A 17653-nucleotide genomic window follows, 5' to 3' on the forward strand; every position below is an offset into this window, starting at 1 on the left:
ATTTGCAGACTGTAATAATTATAGCCCAGACCATTATATTGCAGTGCAGAGAGTTTGACTGTAATAGTTTCATTATAAATGTTCCCAATGACACTGTAGTCAGACATTTATGTTCTCGTACTTACTTTATATGACTGTCTTAAACTGCTGCAGTTGAAATTGTTATACATTTGGCATCATGCCATTTGATCTTCAACACCATGTGTGGACACTTGGTGCAAATATAATCCATAATTGGAAAAAAAAAAGATTTGTTTTGTCAAGTATTGGGCTGCTTGTGTGACAAGCTTATTATTCCAGTTTGTATAAAATTTCTTCAGATTTACACAGCTTTTGGTTTTAGGACATCTCTTATGCATTAATGTGCAAAAATGAAAACATGTTTCATTTTTTCCTCAAAACAAGAGAGAGAGAGAGAGCTGGGGAAGAGTGATAGGGTGGTGCTTTCATATATTTTTTTGAAATCTGATGACCTCACAATGACGTCTTGATTTTTTTAAATTTGCTCTTGTTCAGTTTCAGGTGTGACTTGGTATGTAGTGAGAGAAGTGACAGGAAGATGGTGACAGGATACAAGTAAGATGGAGCAACATGAAGAAATTAATGTCTTGCTAGTGGAGAAAAGACATGGCTTTGTAATCATCTTGTTATGGGGAAGAAAAAAATAAAAAGAATGGCAAGCTTTTCAAACTAGCAAAGTTGAAAAATATGTATAAATAATTGTGTTGTATTTAATAAAGCACTAATTCCTAAACAACAGTTTGTTATTACTGACATTTCCTTTCCAATGTGTTTTCATGTTCATTTTGCTGATATGCAATTGCAATAGTTTTTTAGTTTCTTACCTCTGCAAACGGTGTCCATATGCCCATTGTTTGAACAAGATAACAAATTTAAATTTATGTATAATTGGTTAGGAAAGTAGCACTGTCATTGTGGCTGTTGATTATTGTTTTTCTATGTTGTTTTTGTACCAGTTATCTGTCTCAGTAAAAAACACAAGTAAAGTCATTGAACAACACCTTTGTAAATATAGTGCACTTAGCACAAAATGGTGTAATGCTTACAGAATTTTTTCCAAGTTATTTATAATTGTAACTGGCAAATTTCAGGGGCCTTAAAATACTGCAACAGCATTGTATGTAGTGCACACAGGTATATTTTCCTTTCCTCTCCATGAACCACTATGTGGTACTACAGACATCCATGATTAACTGCTACTAAAAGAGTTGCAGTTCTTTTTAGAACAATATAGAATTGATCAATTGGAGGAACTGTAGTGTAGTCTTCTTCAGTGTAAGAACTTTGTAATACAAAATTTAATAAGCCAACATTATCAGATTTAATTGGATCCTCCAAACACATAGTAGTTCTTAGTTTATTGTTGGTGTGTCCAACCAACCAACCATCTCGTCACATCCTTCCTCCTCCCTCCACTCTCCTGCCACCCCTCCCCAAGGATTTACCTTTGAATGTGAAAGTTTGTAACCTTGTCGAAATTGTACACATTATCAGTTACTCTGTAGCAGTTTCAAAGTGGAAAAAAATTCCGTTCTTTGGCTCATAATTTATTAAATTTTATAATTAGTCTTGGTGGCAATAATAACAGCATACAGTGTGACATTTCAACTTTTTCACGATATAAGGATGCCCACGGATAAATTGATCTTTAAATGTAATTTGTAGAATGTACTTTTTATTCTGATATTGCAGGTTTGTATGGTTGCAAAAAATATCCTTTCACTGCTCGAAGGGTGGGTTATTAACTGGTAAAGAAAGATTTAACTAAAAGTGAAGAAGCTGGTCAGGTTTATGATAGACTAAATATGTGCCATGCAGAAGAAAGTGCATTGAATATCATATCATTATAATCATTAGAAATCATTTGTAGAGATGATGTATGAGTACTGGAAATTGTTTTCTTTATAGCTTCCATATTGGCACAGGAGTACTTCTGTTGCCTCAGCTGATGGTGTATTTAAAGTAAAGGTATGACTGTGATGTCAGCAGTGGTGTGCAAGATGTATGTGACCAAATGTGTCTGTGCATTTGATGACAAACTTTCTTTGCCAGGTACAAGTTGCATTGTCCCCAGACTTGTGCAGGTGCTCTAGTGAACAGTGTTTTCAAGGATTTATTGTGAGTACTTCATTTCAGATAAAATTGCCACTGGTACTGTAAACAACTGATGTTTAGCTGATTGGAATCAGTTTAGTTTGGATTGGAACACAGTGTTATACAGTAGCAGAATGGGAGTAGTCGCAGCATCCAGAAGTACTTTTGCAGTGTGGGATACAGAGATCATCCCACACATTTACTGGATGCAAGACCACCAACATGCTGATGCATGGAGAAGAATTTTGTCATAATAGCATGAGCAAATGACAGTAAAAGTGCATCGAAAAATTCATGGAGTGATGGGCCACATCCAACAGCAAGATGTTAGTGCTTTGCCGATTTCTTTGTATGTGGAAGTTTGTAGGATGAATTGGGTTTCTTGGTATGTGTGATGTCTGTGCAGTACAGGGACTGAGTGTTTGCCTGTTGCACCCCTCGCGGACCTGCATATTCAGCAAGACACTGCACCACCACTTCACTCCGAATCATTGATAATTAAAAGAACACTCCATGGTTTTGATGGTAGTTGCCTGATCCTATTATGTCCTCTACTACACAGTCAATAGGAGTATGTATGTTGTGGACCTTGCTCTGACCAGTCTCACTATACCTGACTACTACTTGTAAAAGAAACATTCATGTCCAGTATTTCACTGTTAAGGTAGGAGAGGTAGGAGCATAAATTTTACCATCACTACAGATCGTGATTGTGTCCTCAGTTAAACCTTCTGTTGATGGTGGTACGTCTTTTCGAAGATTAGGTTAAGTCCCTAAGATTCTGTAGGTGTTGCGTAGATTATGTGCTTGCAAAGGTGGGCGGGAGGGGGAGGGGAGGGGGCGGCGGCAATCTGACCCCTCTGGCTTGTCACAGAAGATTGTAAATTAGTAACTACAGTCTCCTAGCATCAAAATTCAAAATCAGATGCAGATTTACCACAAGTGTTACTGTTCTGAATGTTGCATTTATTCTCTTGTAATGCAGCTTTTTGTTGTGTTGTGTTTATCATGTCTCAAATAGCACGGGTAGACCGTTCGCCAGGTGCAAGTATTTCGATTTGACGCCACTTCGGCGACTTGCGCATCGATGGGGATGAAATGATGATGATAAGGACAACTAAACACCCAGTCCCTGAGCGGAGAAAATCTCCAACCCAGCCGGGAATCGAACCTGGGCCATTAGGATTGACATTCTGTCACGCTGACCACTCAGCTACCAGGGGCGGATGGTAGGACAAAGGAGAAACCCTTTCTTGTGCAGTCTACCTGGCTATCAATAGGGGGAAGGAATCACAGTGTTAACTGCTGATTTTTACTTCCAGCACTCGGAAGACCGTGGCATCATCTATCTGCTTGACTAACTGCCACCTAAAGAGTTCTATTTGCGCTACATCCACAGGCTGTTAAAATTAGGGAAGATGTCTTTTAACCAAAGAAAACATTAAGTGTATTAGATATTATCCCTCTCTGAAGTGTGTTACATTACACATCCCATCAAAGTGTGTGTGTCTGATATGCATGTGTTGCTGTGTGTGTATTTAACAATATAGCCCAAGATCATCATGCAGAATGTGCAGTGTTGTGTATTCATTTAATAAAGAAAGCAGTGTTTTGCAGTTTCAGCAGGAGGTGAAAATGAAGTATAAGAAATCATTTCAAATAACAAATTTAACATAAAAATTCCTAGTTCATTAATGCGTATAAGAATTATATTAATTATTTTGGGTCACAAACAGTAAGAAAAACCTTATTGTTTCGCGAGTATGGAAATAGAGAGAATTGTTATAACTGAAAGTGCACTCCATGGTACCATATTTTTGAAGTAGGCATATAAATAAATGAATTAGTGCAGATAATTACTTGTATGTTATGTAATTGTTCAATACAAGTGAAATGACTGAAAGACATGCTTTCAAATTGTGAGGATAGCAAGGATGAAATACAGGGTGAGAAAGATTATCTGCAGCTTGTTCAGAAACAATACTTCATTATAATAGTTGAAGGACATGAAAGGAAAGCATTGGCTGATAAGGGAGAGAGACTGGGTTGTAGCCCATGCACAGTGTTGTTCAATCTGACACCGACAGCAAGGGTTTCGAAGAGCAGGTGGACGGGATGGATAGTGTCTTGAAAAGACATTATGTTATGAACAGCAGCAGCAACAACAGCAGTAAAACAAAGGTACTGGAATGTAGTCAAGTTAAGTCAGATGATGCTGAGGGAATTAGAGTAGGCCGTGAGACACTAGAAGTAGTAGATGAGTTTTAATATTTGGCTAGCAAAATAATTGCTACTAGTTGTGGATGTAGAGAGAACTTAAACTGCAGACTGGCAATGGAAAGAAAAGCATTTCTGAAAAAGATAAGGTTGTTAAAAAATTAATATCAATTGAAGTGTTAGAAAGTGTTTATCTGAAGGTATTTGTCTGGAGTGAAGCTTTGTATGGAATTGTCTGATAAGTAGTCCAGACAAGTGTGGAACGAAAGAAGAATGCAGAAGATCAGATGGCTAGAATGAATAAAAGATGGTTCTGAATTGAGTTGAGGAAAAAGGAAAATTATGGCCTATCTTGAATAAAAGAAAGGATTGAATAATGGGAAACATTTTGAGGCATCAAAATAAGGGAATTGCAGATTAGTCATGTAGATGCAGATGTTTAACAATGGAGAGAAGTGTAGGGGGTAGAAATTGTGAAGGGAGATGAAGGTTTGAATACAGTGAGCAGGTCCAGAGAGGCATGAGGGTTGCAGTATGCATGACGATGCTTGCACAAGACAGGCTGGCGTGGAGAGCTGCATCAAATCAATTTAAAAATTGAATGAATACTTTTGGATAAGGCAAGGGCTATTTTGAGAAGTTACTTGTTTGTAGCACTTACTCAGGGAACTGCTTAATGTGTGACCTACTACGTTGTCTACTGGAGTTAGTATTCACATGATTGGCAGAAGTTGAATAATTATTGTGCAGCTCACAGTAGACTGAGGTGACAAAAGGCATGGGATACCTCCTAGTATTGTGTCGGACTCCTTTTGCCCAATGTAGTGCAGCAACTCAATGTGGCATGAATTCAACAAGTCATTGAAAATCCCCTGCAGAAATGTTAAACCATTCTGCCTCTGTAGCCATCCATAATTGTGTAAGTGTTGCTAATGCAGGGTTTTATGCACGAACTGACCTATCGTTTATGTCCCATAAGTGTTCGATGGGTTCATGTTGGGTGATTTGAGTGGCCAAATAATTCACCCAAGTCCATGAATGGCTGCAAATGGTCTCCAAGTAGCCCAACATAACCATTTCCTGTCAATTATCAGTTCAGTTGGACTAGAGGACCCAGTCCATTCCATGTAAACGTTGCCAACACCATTAGTGAGCCACCTTCAGCTTGCACAATACCTTGTTGACAACTTGGGTCAGTGTTTTTTTTTTAGGTCTGCACCACACCCGAACCCTACCATCAGCTCTTAGCAACTGAAATTGGGCCTATGTCTGCTGCCATTGCCCATTAACATCAAATTTTGCCACACTGTCCTAAAAAATATGTTCTTCGTATGTCCTACATTGATTTCGGCAGTTATTTCATGCCATGATGCTTGTCTGTTAGCACTGACAACTTTGTGCAAATGTTGTTGCTCACTGTCATTAAGTGAAGGCTGTCAGCTGTTGTGTTGTCCATGGTGAGAGGTAATGGGGTGAAAACTGACATTTTCAGCACACTCTTGACAATGTGGATCTTGGAATATTGTAGTCCCTAAAGATTTCTGAAATGGAATTACCAGGTGTCTAGTTCCAACTACCATTCCACATTCAGTGTCTGTTAATTCCTGTTGTGTGGCTGTAATCACATCAGAAACGTTTCACATGAATCACATGGGTACAAATGACAATTTTGCCAATGCACTGCCCTTTTATACTCTATGTATGCGATACTACCACCATGTGTATATGTGCATATCAGTATCATATGATTTGTCACCTCAGTGTATTTTCCAGTGGTTAGTGTGGCAAAATTTTGTAGTTTATTTTATGTGTGAATATTTTCAGGCAGATTATGACATAAAGAATGATGCTGTAACAGAATCGTAAGCTAACAGTCTAGTCTTATGTGAAAACTTCATTTAGGAAGCTATCATAGCCATTTATAGTTGTAAATTATTGAAAACAACAAGCTATAGCTATTTTCCCCACATCCGTAACTCATATTCACAACACTGAGAAAGCAGCATCCAAATACTAACCACCTTCCACACGGAGAACGTCCATATCTCACCACTGACTTCTAGTATCAGCCGCACGCAGTTGACGTCAACAAGTGTATGGACCTGAAGATGACATTGTTACAAAGTTGAAACTAGTTGTCAAAATAAAATCGACACCTTAAACACAGCTGGACGAATTTCTTAATTTTTAATATAAATTCATACCAGCTGACGTCCCACTGTCCTTCATTTCAACTATGGATGTACAAAGGAAAAAAAAGTCTAAATCTTCATGATCCAGTCACATTAATGTGATCACCGCTTGTGTTTGAGGTTAGCATACAGTAATGACACATAGACGGCAGATGGCAGCACTAGCAGTGGAGGTTACATAAAGCATATCAGGGGGACATGGAAAAGAGTGCAGTGATTTTTGAAATGGAGCAATTTATCGGATGTTCAAAAGGGCATACTCATTGGATTTCAGGCAAAGGGTGGAAACATTTCTGAAATGGCTAAGTTTGTAAACTGTTCATATGCCGCCAAGACTAAAGTATACTGTTTATGACAAAATGGCGCTACCCAAAAATGGCTCTGAGGCAGCTGTGGTGCACCACGGGCCGTAGATGACAAAGGTAAATGATGGCTGTGGAGATGTGTACATGCAAATAGATGAACAACTGTTGAGCAATTTACTGCCCAGATGAACTGAAGGGCTACCAATGGTGTGTTCTCAATAACCACTCAATGAACGTTACTGCATGTCGGACTCCATAGCAGGCATATGGTTCCTGTACCCATGCTGACTGCTGCTCATCTGCGATGAAGGCTGGAATTTGCATACCAGTACTGCAACTTGACTTCCACAGAGTGCCGACAAGTGGCCTCTTCAGTGAATCATACTTTATGCTCCATCACACAGATGGCCTGTGGCATGAAACATCTGAAAGCAAACACACTGCAACAATTGTTGGAAGGGTCCAGGCTAGAGAGCATTTCTTGGGTGGATCACAACATTCTGGAAGGCACTGTCGGTCAACATAAATATGCATCTATCCTTGGGGACCATGTCCACCCCCAACATATGGTTTGTTTTTCCTTGGCACAATGGTATATAACAGCTGGACAATGCAACATATCACACAGCTCACAGTGTACGTCCATGGTTCGGAGAGCACCGGGATGGGTTTACTGTACTCCCCTCGTGACAAAGCTCACCAGATTAAAACCCAGTTTAGAATCTGTTGGATCACCTCAACCAGTTTGTTCACAACATGGATCCTCAACTGAGAAACCTAGTGCAGCTGGCCACATCACCGGAGTCGGCATGACTCCTCATCCCTGTCAATACCTTTCAGAACTTCAGACATTCTTCCTGCACATCTTGCAGTGGCCCGCACTGCAAAAGGTGGTTATTCAGGTTTTTGACAAGTGGTCACATTAATGTGACTGGACAATGTATATTTGTTATGCACAAGCCAGTGTATGTAAGTGATGAAGGGTATGGATGGGGAAATGAAGTACATGTCTTTAGATAATATAGAACTTCTCAGTGATTTTCTCCTAAATCTGGAGGAGACAGCTGTAACCCAAAAATAATTTTGCGTAATTGGAGGTTTGGTATAGGTGTTGCAACACAAATTATTTCAGGAAACAGAAACTCAATGCAACAGTTCCCTTTACATACTGGGACATCTTCCAGAACGAAAAGAGTATTTAGTAGTGTCAGATTATCAGGTTTCTCTTCCCCTTTGGGAACAATTAAAGAAGATAAGTGGATGAAATCCTGCACATTCACAGCCATTGAGTATGTTATTTGAGTGATCTAGCTGAAAACTTACTTCAGTTTCAAAAGTGACATAAATCTGAGATTAGTTGAAAACACTTTTGTCAGTATATAAATTCAGAAAAGGAGTTGGGCAGAAGTATTGAATGAGACTGAAGCCCATAAACTACACATTAGGCTTAGTTGTGCACTTTAACCAAGGTAGTCACAATTCACGAAGGAATCCAAAATTTCCTCCCTCTCTTTAAGACCTTGTGCCCTCCCATTAAAAACACAACAGAGAAATGCATAGGTATGAGTGTGTAGGTTTATCAGATTGTCTTAACGAAATGTGCAAGACAAAAGTTCAACATGTAAGATATACTGGAGAATAGTCTGATACAGCAGAATTCAAATGTTTAAAGCTAAAATATGGAATTGCTTTAATACATGCCAGAATGAGATTTTCACTGTGCAGCGGAGTGTGTGCTGATATGAAACTTCCTGCCAGATTAAAACTGTGTGCCAGACCGAGACTCGAACTCGGGACCTTTGCCTTTCGACCCGTCCTCACAGCTTCAATTCTGCCAGTACCTTGTCTCCTACCTTCCAAACTTCAGAGAAGCTCTCCTGTGAACCTTGCAGAACTAGCATTCCTGGAAGAAAGGATATTGCGGAGACATGGCTTAGCCACAGCCTGTGGGATGTTTCCAGAATGAAGTTTGGAAGGTAGGAGATGAGATACTGGCAGAATTGAAGCTGTGAGGATGGGTCGTGAGTCGTGCTTGGGTAGCTCAGTTGGTGGAGCACTTGCCCGTGAAAGGTAAAGGTCCCGAGTTCGAGTCTCGGTCTGGCACACAGTTTTAATCTGCCTGGATGCTTTAATACATAACTACTTTATATGCTTGACACAGAGATATTAATAATTTCTATGGAGGTTTAGTTAGATTTTTCTCTGGAACTAGCCTTATCTCTCCTTCATTTGAAGTAACTGTGAGTAGCTTACATTCTTGAGGTTATATTTAAGTAATACACTGAAGAGCCAAAGAAGCTGGTACATCTGCCTAATGTTGTGTACAACTTCCACGAGAATGCAGAAGAGCCACAGCACGACGTTGCATGGACTCGACTAATGTCTGAAGTAGTGCTGGAGGTAATTGACACCATGAATCCTGCAGGGCTGTCCATAAATCCATAAGAGTACGAGGGGTGGAGATCTCTTTTGAACAGCACGTTACAAGAAATCCCAGATATGCTCAGTGATCATGTCTGGGGAGTTTGGTGGCCAGTGAAAGTGTTTGAACTCAGAAGAGTGTTCCTGGAGCCACTCTGTAGCAATTCTGCATGTGTGGGGTGTCGCATTGTCCTGCTGGAATTGCCCAAGTCCATCATAATGCACAGTGGACATGAATGGATGCAGGTATCAGACAGGATGCTTACGTACTGTACATGTCACCTGTCAAAGTCATATCTAGATGTATCAGAGGTCCCATATCGCTCCAACTGCACATGTCCTGCACCATTACAGAGCCTCCACCAGCTTGAACAGACCCCTGCTGACATGCAGGGTCCATGGATTCATGAGGTTGGCTCCATACCCATACACGTCCATCTGCTGGATACAGTTTGAAACGAGACTCATCCAACCAGGCAACATGTTTCCAGTCGTCAACAATCCAATGTCATTGTTGATGGACACAGGCGAGACATAAAGCTTTGTCTCGTGTAGTCATCAAGGGTACACAAATAGACCTTTGGCTCTGAAAGCCCATATCAATGATGTTTCATTGAATGGTTCACACACTGACACTTGTTGATGGTCCAGTATTGAAATCTGCAGCAATTTGCAGAAGGGTTGCACTTCTGTCATATTGAACGACTCTCTTCAGTTGTCTTTGGTCCCGTTCATGCAGGAACTTTTTACAGCCACAGCAATGTCGGAAGTTTGATGTTTTTCTGGATTCCTTATATTCACGGTACATTCGTGAAATGGTTGTACAGGAAAATCCCCTCTTCACCGCTACCTCGGAGATGCTGTGTCCCATTGCTTGTGCACTAACTATAATTCCCCGTTCAAACTCACTTAAATCTTGATAACCTGACATTTTAGAAGCAGTTACTGATCTAACAACTGCGCCAGAAACTTATTGTCTTATATAGGTGGTGCAGATCACAGTGCTGTATTCTGCCTGTTTACATTTCTCTGTATTTGAATATGGATGCCTGTACCAATTTCTTTGGCGCTTCGGTGTATATTGCTGTTCACTAAGTCGATATTTTCATCATGTTCTTCATTTGTCCACTGGGCTGATATTAACGACACAATCTCACATTCACCATTATCATCTCCATTATACACTGAAATAGCAAGAAAGTAATGTGAAACCACCACACATTCAAGATTTGCATTACATACTGAAATAGCAGAAAGGTAATCTGTTTCCACAGTTTGGGGTCAAATGTTTGTGCTTATTGTTGCTGATACATCTAGTCCATTTATCATTACCATTTACATTTCAAAAGGATGTTAGATCTTGTTACAAAATTTTTTTTAAAAAAGCTAGGATGGGTCCCAACACCGACACCAATAGTCATAATACTGTTCTTAGTCAGAAATTGTAGACAGCTCAGAACATATGTATACACACTTTTAAATTTAAATTTATCAGTTCAGAATATTTTAAATCTGAAAATGATGCGCTCCAGGACTAAATAATCCAGACAATCATACACTGAGACAGCGTCTTCAAAAAATTAGCTATGTCCTTCAGGACCAATCCTCTCTAGAAGAAAACAATATTATCTTTGTATTTGTAGAAATAAGAACTCGACATCTATTTCTTAAAAGGGAACACACCCTATTCAGTATAAAAGTCATTCCAGCAACGGAGTTTTCTTTTACTATCTTCAGTAAGTATGTGATACCAAACAGTGTTAACAGAATAAATATGTTTTATGTTAAAAGAAGTTGTTCTCAGTATAGTTACAAAATGACTGTAGTCTTTTAGTTCTCTGCGCTTACTGTCTCTATCAAAAAGTGGTCATGAAACGTTCGAAGAGTACATCTCAAATCAGTATTTAAACTATCTGACTCATTCTGAATACCATTTGGAGGATATATTCTAGGCAACCAACACCTACTAGATTAATGTTGACAGAGGCATTTAATTCATTAAATGTGTTCTTGCACGAAGTTGTTTGATAACACATTTTTAAAGAAATATCAAGACACTCCAGCATATCTGTCAAGACTAGTATCATTATGATTCTTTTGTCCTCAGCTGATCTACACTGAAGCGCCAGAGAAACTGGTATAGGTGTGCGCATTCAAATACAGAGATATGTAAACAGGCAGAATATGCTGCTGCGGTCGGCGATGCCTATATGAGACAACAAGTGTATGGTGCAGTTGTTAGATCAGTTACTGCTGCTGCAATGGCAGGTTATCAAGATTTTAGAGAGTTTGAACGTGGCGTTACAGTCAGCACACGAGCGATGGGACACAGCATCGCCAAGGTAGCGATGAAGTGGGGATTTTCCTCTATGACCATTTCACGAGTGTACCGTGAATATCAGGAATCTGGTAAAACATCAAATCAATGACATTGCTGCTGCCGGAAAAAGACCCTGCATGAACGGGACCAACGATGATTGAAGAGAATCATTCAGTGTGACAGAAGTGCAACCCTTACACAAGTTGCTGCAGATTTCAGTGCTGGACCATCGACGAGTGTCAGTGTGTGAACCACTCAATGAAGCATCATCGATATGGGCTTTTGGAGCCGAAGGCCCACTCGTGTGCCCTGGATGACTACACAACACAAAGCTTTACGCCTTGCCTGGGCCCGTCGGAACCGACATTGGGCTGTTGATGATTGGAAACATGTTTCCTGGTCAGACGAGTCTAGTTTCAAATTGTGTCGAGCCGATGGACATGTACGGGTATAGAGACAACCTCATAAATCCTTGGACCCTACATGTCAGCAGGGGGCTGTTCAAGCTGCTGGAGACTCTGTAATGGTGTATGGCGTGTGAAGCAGGAGTGATATGGGTCCCCTTATATGTCTTACTAGATACGACTCTGACAGGCGACACATACGTAAGCATCCTGGCTGATCACCTAAATCCATTCATGTCCTTTGTGCATCCCAACAGACTTGGGCAATTCCAGCAGCACAATGCAAACCTCCCCCCCTCCCTCAATGTCCAGAATTACTACAGAGTGGCTCCAGGAACACACTTCTGAGTTTCAACACTTCTGCTGGCCACCAAATTCCCCAGACATGAACATTTTTGAGCGTATTTGGGATGCCTTGCAATGTGCTGTTCAGAAGAGGTCTCCACCCCTCGTACTCTTAATGGATTTATAGACAGTCCTGCAGGATTCATGGTGTCAATTCCCTCCAACACTACTTCAGACATTAGTCGAGTCCATGCCACATTGTCCTGCATCACTTCTGTGTGCTTGCGGGGGCTGCACACAATATTAGGCTTCAGTGTCGTATATAAACTTCCAACTTTGGAATTGAAATACTGAATTAAAATGGGGAAGAACTTTCTGGGAGCCATAGAGACTATCACCTCTGCAAGAAAGAAAACAATAAAGCCCTTGTAGACATTGTATACTTGATAATAGAACACAATGCAATTTCTTCGTTCTTTGCCTTGACACAAAAAACGTGTCTTGCAATTCCAGAGCCACAAATCACATCCAAGCATCACGTCTGCTGCATAGATACGATGCAATAATAATGTTGGTTGAACAAAATAAATTTTAATGATGGTGTAAATTGCTGGCTTTTGGTGTTGGCCATTTTCATACAGAACTGGTAAATTTTAGAAGCTGAAGCGGGTAGCGAATGGACAATAGCAATGACCTCTGATGAACTCTGTTAGTTGGGGAGCCCAGTATTCTGGAGGAGGGGAATGATTGCCATTCTGTGCTCATCAGAGAATGGTGTGAAGTAATAGAATGGTAAGATTAATTAGGTAATAGACACACAAATATAAGGTACAGATTGACGTATGGCAACATGATATACTAACACGGGGTGCATTCTGGTGTCTAGCTATAATTTTGGAGTCCATGAAGTCGAGACCATGAGAGAATAGGCAGCCAGGCACAAGTACACTATGTGATTAAAAGTATCCAGACTCCTGGCTGAAAATGACTTAAAAGTTTGTCGCACCCACCATCAGTAATGCTGGAATTCAGTGTGGTGTTGGCTCTACCTTAGCCTTGATAACAGCTCCCACGCTCGTAGGCATACGTTCAGTTAGGTGCTGGAAGGCTTCTTGGGGAATGCCAGCCCATTCTTTACATAGTGCTGCACTGAGGAGAGACATCGATGTCGGTCGGTGAGGCCTGGCATGAATTCGGCGTTCCAAAACATCCCAAAGGTGTTCTATGGGATTCAGGTCAGGACTCTGTGCAGGCCAGTCCATTACACGGTTGTTATTGTCGTGTAACCACTCCGCCACAGGCTGTGTATTATGAACAGGTGCCTGCTCGTGTTGAAAGATGCAATCACCATCCCCGAATTGCTCTTCGACAGTGGGAAGCAAGAAGGTACTTAAAACATCAGTGTAGGCCTGTGCTGTAATAGTGTCACACAAAACAACAAGGGGTGCAAGCCCCTTCCATGTAAAACACAACCACACCATAAGAGACCACCTCCGAATTTTACTTTTGGCACTACACACGCTGGCAGAAGACGTTCAGTGGGCATTTGCCATACCCACACCCTGCCTTCGGATCGCCACATTGTGTACTGTGATTCGTCACTCCACACAACATTTTTCAATTGTTCAATCATCCAATGTTTACACTCCTTACACCAAGCAAGACGTTGTTTGGCATTTACTGGTGTGATGTGTGGCTTATGAGCAGCCACTCAACCATGAAATCCAAGTTTTCTTACCTCCCACCTAACTGTCGTAGTACTTGCAGTGGATCCTGATGCAGTTTGGAATTCCTGTGTGATGGCCTGGATAGGTGTCTGCCTATTACACATTACGACCCTCTTCTACTGTTGGTGGTCTCTGTCAGTCAACAGACGAGGTCGGCCTGTACGCTCTTGTGCTGTACGTGTTCCTTCACGTTTCCACTTCACTGTCACATCAGAAACAGTGGACCTGGGGATGTTTAAGAGTGTGGAAATGTTGTGTACAGACGTATGACACAAGTGACACCCAGTTAAGTGACCACGTTTGAAGTCCGTGGGTTCCGTGGAGTGCCCCATTCTGCTCTCACAGTGTCTAATAACTACTGAGGTCGCTGATTTGTAGTACTTGTCAGTAGGTGGCAGCACAATGCTCCTAATATGACAAACGTATGTTTCTGGGGGTGTCCGGATACATTTGATCACATAGTGTAGTTCCGGAGTTAGCAGTTAGGTAGTTGCACTACAGTGACAAGTTGGGTGGTGGCTGGAAAGGGTGAAACAGTAGCTTGGTCAGCAGATCATGGAACTCCAGGAGAACTACCTGCAGTTCATCGAAAAATCTAAGTCTGTTGTGTGGTGGACTTGTTCTTAAGTGACCCAGGCTCCTTTGACGAAAAGGAATGTATATTTAAGCCAATTTAAAAATTGAGACAGTTAACCCTAAAAAAAATTACAAATGATCCCATGAGTTGCCTACATAATTTTATGACCTGAAATTTTAGAGACTTTCACCAAGACGCTGCAGGCTAACACTTGAAGGGAACAGGTGATTATGGTGGTGCGCAAATACCCTTAAGAGCAAGGGTATTCAGTGCAGTTAACTTTTATGTCAGTAATAGAAACTTTAGCAGTTCGCTGCTTGATCCACTTTCTCAACTCGTAACGCCAGTTCTGGAGAAATTTTGCAAGTGTCAGTTTTGCTTTTGTGGGGGTAGCTGCATGTTATAATCTTGCCTGTTTTTTAAAACTGTGGATTTAATGTGATCAAGCTGAAAGTAAGTTATAATAGAAGTCCTTTTATCAGCCATTCGTTTAATCAGACATTCAGTTGAGTGACTAGCATTACACTTGCTGGGTCCCACAAACTTGTTGAAAGGTCTGTTCCAGTGAGAAGTGAATTTGTTGTTATCCACATGTAATCAGTTTTTTGTTGTCAAGATGTGGTTATTTCTATCCAGTTACTATAACTGACTACAGATTCTTGTATATGGGATAAGTACACTGTGTAAAAAGAAATCGTGTAAAAACATAGTACGAGATCCTCTCACACAATCATTTTGTGGAGTTTGTAGACTAAACATAACCAATTTTAATCTTTGTGTAGCTAATTTTTTTATCAAAAATTTAAAAAATGAAAATCAGTGCAACCTTGTTTATCTGTACTTGCAAATAACAATGATCACACATCAAAGGCAGTGTAGCTAGGACTGTTGGGAGCCCTTCTTGGTGCACGATAAGTAGAGGTTCAGCATAGTTGTACAGCTTACTGTATGACTGAAGCAAAGTGGATAGGTATCCCACAGTCAATAATGGAGGGGGGCAATAACAACTACTTGTGAGCTCCCAGATTCTAGATGGATGATTCTGCTGTTTGAGCACCACTGGAAGTCCAAGTAAAAGAAGTCTCAGTTAATATTCCTGCTGCTGCTCATATGTGTGAACCACCAGCATTTGAAGTCTTAAGGGAATTATATGTTACATGGGGAGTGAAGGTCAGTGATATGGCCCAGATTTATACTAAATAATCTTGAACTGAAAAGAATAATACTCTGATAAACCATCCACTTAAAAGGTATCTATACGCACTATAGGAACATATGTCACTGCTGGAGAAATTTGACATTGTGCTTCATGTTTGTTGTTACCTGCTTTAAACATTGTCTTCAACAATTTAGCATGTATGTTAAAGAATGAGATGTCTCAGAATTATGAGTAATGATCAGCAAAATGACATTTCAAGGAGACTTCAACTTTTGTTACTATTCCACTATGAGCCTTGCTTTGTCACAATGTTTGTGGACTGGACCTACATTACTGCTGGTAACTGTGTGTATCCCACAATGTTCTAATATGTCAAAATTGGTATATATCACCGTTGTAGTTTTTTACAATTAAAAATTTTTTTTCAAGGATTCCAAAAATACTAAGAACAACAGTTGTGGTAGTGGTGGTGGTGGTGATAAAATTGCCTGTAATTTTTCTCTTAAATTCAAACCTGTACATCAGACAGAACATTAAAATAGAACATTTCTGGTATTTTTTGGATGTCTGGTGACACTGTGAATGTAGTTGAATTACAGACCACACCCACAGAAATGAACAGACATCGCATATGTAATTAAAGTGAGACTAGCTAATGATCCTTTCAAGTGCAGATGCACACCACCCCTGAACTCTTATGGTAATCGGTGAAGTGCTGCAAGTAATGAGGGTAATGGGCACAGCACTACATCAGTAGTGAGCGGTTAAATTGAGAATTTGGGTGTGACGGGAGGTGTGCAAGGGTAGTTCATGCAGTGGCAATGATCAATGTGTTTGCATAACTCAGTGGTCAGAGCATCTGCCTAGTAAGTAGGAGACCTGTGTTTGAATACCATTTCAGCACAAATTTTCAACTTTCCCCATTGATGTAAATCAGTGCCCATTAGCTGCTGCATGTCTTAATTCCTTTGTATCTTGAAAACTTATTGCTTTACTGCTCCATAAACCATACAACATTATTTCTTCCATTCAAACCCATATGTGTCTAACTTCATTTAACCACTGTCACTCAGTAAATTTATTTGGGATGAAATATTTTACTTGATTTGATATGAGTGCCTACTCTCAGAATATTGAGCCTTTCTACTGACTGAAGATACCCCTGAACACATCATACATTTTTTCTCCTGCTAATCCAATTTTGAATGGGTTTTATGTTGACAAGTAATACTTGAGAACTGATCAGAGCACCACTGATTTTATATGCCACCTCATTTATACATATCATGAATAGTAACAGATTCACAGATTCATCACAGTTCCTTGAGATATGCTTGATGCTAGTTTTACTTCTTATGCATGAAGCATCTTGCAACAGCCCACATCTAACTGCTGCCTGTATATCAGGTTGCACACGTTTCCCTAGGTCATGTGGTGCTAGTCACGATGGAAGGAAGCCAGATTGTTTACATAAAAAGCTTCTTTGAAAGACAGTGTTTCTGAGGATCATACACATCATCAGATTTTTGTGATATCTAATGAACACTGGAAATGAAGGTAGTCTGGTTCACACTGTGTGGGTAGAGTTTGGAGATGCTGGTTTAATCCACATTATGTATCTACACTTGTGCAGAGTGATCTTTTGTGAGCAGATGATATCCAGAGGATTTAACATTTTTCATTGTATTGACAGTACTTTATGCATCAGTATCTTCATATCACAGTGTGTGTCATACAATCTACAGTGATGGTATGGTTTTCATTACCCATTAGTATCTAATTTCAGGAAGACTGTTCCACCATCCACACTTGCAAGAGAATTATGGTCTGATTTGTTAACCTGGCTGCAAAGGAAAAAGAAAGAAAGGATGTTTAGTGTTTAATGTCCCACAGATGAAGATGTCAATGGAAATGGAGCACAAGTCCAGACT

General features: G+C 40.3%; 1 protein-coding gene across 5 annotated transcripts in view; it reads left to right on the forward strand.

Annotated features, from left to right (window-relative positions):
• The window catches only part of LOC126469750 (regulator of G-protein signaling 7), a 262114-nt gene that overhangs the window by 64141 nt on the left and 180320 nt on the right, over positions 1-17653 (forward strand). For 2 of the 5 annotated variants that reach the window (XR_007586059.1, XR_007586058.1), the window contains one exon: positions 517-757. The exons of 1 other annotated variant lie outside the window; for it this stretch is intronic. The gene's annotated coding sequence lies outside the window, so the exon portion shown is untranslated. Of the gene's footprint in view, positions 1-516; positions 758-17653 lie in introns of those variants that run through there. 2 more of the 5 variants (XR_007586060.1, XR_007586061.1) reach the window with 1 other exon arrangement.

This window comes from Schistocerca serialis, chromosome 3 (genome assembly GCF_023864345.2).
Source record: "Schistocerca serialis cubense isolate TAMUIC-IGC-003099 chromosome 3, iqSchSeri2.2, whole genome shotgun sequence".
Lineage (NCBI taxonomy): Eukaryota > Metazoa > Arthropoda > Insecta > Orthoptera > Acrididae > Schistocerca > Schistocerca serialis.